The sequence below is a fragment of the Silurus meridionalis genome, chromosome 27, assembly GCF_014805685.1.
Source record: "Silurus meridionalis isolate SWU-2019-XX chromosome 27, ASM1480568v1, whole genome shotgun sequence".
NCBI classification, from domain to species: Eukaryota; Metazoa; Chordata; class Actinopteri; order Siluriformes; family Siluridae; genus Silurus; species Silurus meridionalis.
In genome coordinates, this window is record NC_060910.1 from 16866266 (window position 1) to 16870174 (window position 3909).

The following is a 3909-nucleotide window of genomic DNA, read 5'->3' on the forward strand; positions in this document are numbered from 1 at the left end:
GAGATGTTTTCGAGTGGTGTTTTTGTACTTCGTCCACAAGAGGCCGCTGTTACCAAAATAAAGGAGAACTATTCCAAAACGACAGTATTGGAAACACCTGACAATCACAGTCATAACAGGATTCTTCCCTAAACTCCTCAACAAAAGCTGGCGACACACAATTGATTAAAACATCTATGGATGTGAGAATAAAATGTTCCTTTTACTTGAACTATGAGACTGTTTAAGCATTACAAAGTCCCTGTGCTTTACATGGGTTGGAAGTTTATGGAAGATCTTGAGTACCCTCCTATGAAACTACGACCTTAACCATATTGAACATCTCTGAGATGAATTGGACTGCTGACTGCACCCCAGGCCTCCTCACCTCACCAAATCGGTAGGTCAGTAGGTTAGTAGGCTTTACTAACACCTTTGTGGCTGAATGAGCACAAATCTCGACGAGCACACTCCAAAATCTTGGAGATCTTCCAAGAATAATGGCGGTTATTTTTAAGTCAAATAGTGGAATGGTATGTTCACTAAGTACATACGAATCCTATGATCTGGTGTCCACAAAAATATCTAAAACTCAAATAAAGGTAAAGTTTAGAAAAGTTCACACTTGTAGTCTGGACTTGCACTTGAGATGGATGGTACATAGATTTAAATTCAATCTGTCCAATGATACAGGCCTAAAGTATGAAATACTAACACAAATATTTATACCTTCATGTGTTCCATTTTGTCTTAATACTGTTCGCAAGAATTCGAACCGTTTTTGCTTCGATTTACATCCAGTCACCTGATCTCATAATGCATTTTTTCTACAGACATGAGAGTGTTTGGTTTTTATTTTCACATCATATGATACTTGTTGAAACGTCAGAGTGGAGAAAAAGAATCGGTTTCTCGAAGTGCGTGGCAAAGCATCCATGATCTCGTAAGACATACGAGAGATTCAGTATAATGTGTTCTTTATTTGTACATTAGAAATGCATGCACACAACGGTTTCCTTCATTCAAAATGCTAAGAAAAAGAGCGAATTCTCTCCTTTTTTTTAATCGGATTAGTTGCGTTTGTTTTTTTAAATGGATCGGGACACCAATAGTCCCAAGCATGAAGCGTTATCTGAAATCTTCTCAGTGGAACATCAGTGGTGGTTTATATTAAAAAGACTGCATTGTAAATGAGCACCGTGAAAACCTTATGCGTGCCATTGCACCCCAAGGCATCTGGCTCCTGAAATTACAGCTTTCATTTGCGCACTTGAAGTGATTTATTTAGTGACCTGCTCCTCGGCTCCTAAGTTATGCGAAGTTTCACAGAAAACACTTCATGCTTCGGGTTGTCTGCGATTGGAGCTACTTCAGGCCCATTAGTTGCATTCCTCCACACCTGAAGACGTGCACCTTTTGTTTATTCAACTGCACAAGACATTTCATGATTTATTTCCAAAAATCTGTACCAGCTTACCGTTGACTGAAAGTCAGTGGGAGCAAATCAGACCCGATTTCAGTTATATTTTGGAGAATGTGCGCGTGTCATGAACTCATTTCCTGGATTTCTTCGCCATCCAAACCGCTAAAACCGTCCTGGAAAAGAAACAGCACTTATATGTTGCAAGATTTGTCTTTTTTATTTTTTTTATTTTATATATATATTTTTCCAGTCATGCTGGCTCATGCAAAGCAGGCTTATCTCAGATGAGATGCATGATGGATGTGGTGAAGGTCTGCAAAAAAAAAAAATAAAGAAAAAAGAGACCTCCGTGCTCCTGCCAGCTCATCCTTCAGGAACGCTGGAGATGCCTGTGGTGAAGAGGACATTATGCAGATCCTCCTTGAATACATCAAGCTAAAGTTATTCAGGAGTGTGCCGTTCTGCAAGGCCAGCACTGGATTAAGGTTCAAAAGAGGATTGACCGCCAAAGCCATAGCATTTAAACACTAACCAATACGATGGTTATATGAAGCTAGGCTTATAGATTTCATTGCATTTATCATTAACCAAAAGACAGTTTTTTTTCATTTTTATATTTATATTATATACAAAAAAAACACTTAAGTCTGTAGATTTTGTTACATAAATATTCCCACTTTTTGGCATTTGTATTACAGTGAATCGTTTTGAACGATAAAAAATGGTTTATTTGTATCTAATTATTAGTATATGCGATATACTTTTATTATTTAGAAAGATATGTAGATCGATTTTGAATATGACGTATCGCAACACTGCAGACACCGAGGAGTGTCCTGAGACTCGCAAAGATTAACATGGCAGAGGTAGAGCTGTATCTCTCTGGAGACCAACAGGAAAGAAATGTTTTTTTTATTTATTAATTTTTTTTTTTTGCATTAGAAGTCAGAAGGAACTTAAGTAAATTGATGACTTGTCTGACCAAAGAAATAAAAGCGAACTCTCTGTAACTTTCTTCCAGCTTCTCCCATTAGGGGTCGCCACAGCGGATCATCCGCATGTTTTTGGCATGTGTATTTGGCACGTTTTTTACGCTGGATTCCCTTCCTAATGCAACCCTCCCCATTTATCCGGGCTTGGGACTGGCACTAAGAGTGGCTGGGGTTGGTTCCCTGACTGGGAATCGAACCCGGGCCGCAGCGGTGAGAGCGCCGCATCCTAACCATATTAAATTGTATAGCATCATATTTTTTTTTCCACCGAAATTGTATTGCATTGGATAGCCTTGTGTGAGTCGAAGCGAAATCGAAATGTATAGATTCGTTGGCTATGTATTGAAATGCGAATCACATCGGCTTCGGTTACGGAGATGCACATACCTGCTACATTAGTATGTGATTTGCGATGATCTACACTATCGCAAATTGCCAGGGAAGTGACCGGCAAATACATAAAATACCTATTGATACAATTATTAGCAACCAAGAATCGTGGCCTTACGTTTGGGAACCTTTGCATTAAACCATAGCCAACAAAAAAGTGAATCTGTCCAGATCCCAATGTTTAAATTTACATTTTGCTCCGTTGTTGTTACCACCGCATCCTTTCTGAGTGATCGTTGTGGTTTCTTTCCCTAGTGATAATGGGCTGGTGAGCTCCATATGTCATTAAACCACTATGTAATGTTGCAAAAAAATCGTTTCTGTTTTAAAATCACCACACAGTCACTGGACTTGTGGATTTCTCACTACTGCTAATGCTGGGTTCTGAAGTAGCTCTTGATGGATGAATATTGCTGTACAAAATAATAACAGCCTCTGTTATATACACATGTGGTAGCGCCATTTAAAGTTCCATTTATTCTTATGATCAGCCCAAAAACATTCGTTCACTTAAAGCACAATAGTTATGCTGATTAGCAATGTCAATAAATACCTAGCTGGCTAATTTATAAATAAACTCTATGCATCCCTCTGCATCTCTGTGCGCTAAATGTAAATAGTCTCCATCCACTGCATAGTACGTCTTTCAACAATTCTCAGACTGCTAGCTTGTGTGGCGCAAAAAGTGTTTTTTTTTTCGAAACAAAAAACATTCATCTTTAGATCACGGCAGACTGTTAACAATATAATTACGATGTGCTCCATTCCTAGCAATGTTTGCGTGCCTTCTGCAGCCATAAGCTGTAAATCTGCAGTAAAATAAAAGAGAGCCAGTACAGACTTTGTCCTCGAGGGAGGAACAGAGCTCAAACAATGAGTGTTCAACCGACCAAGAACGGCCAGCAGTTTGTCAAGGGAAAAAAAAAAAAACTGTCGACAGACTGCTCTTTAATGTCGACTTTTATTGCATTCATGTCTCCTGGTTTGACCTGATGTACGCCTAAGGGCGGATAAAAGTATTTTAAGCCATTTTTTAATGAAAAACACAAGATTTTTTGGGTGACACCTTTTCTCCCCATTTTTTTTTTCTGAGAATGGTGTACTTATATTTATATTAGTACTATA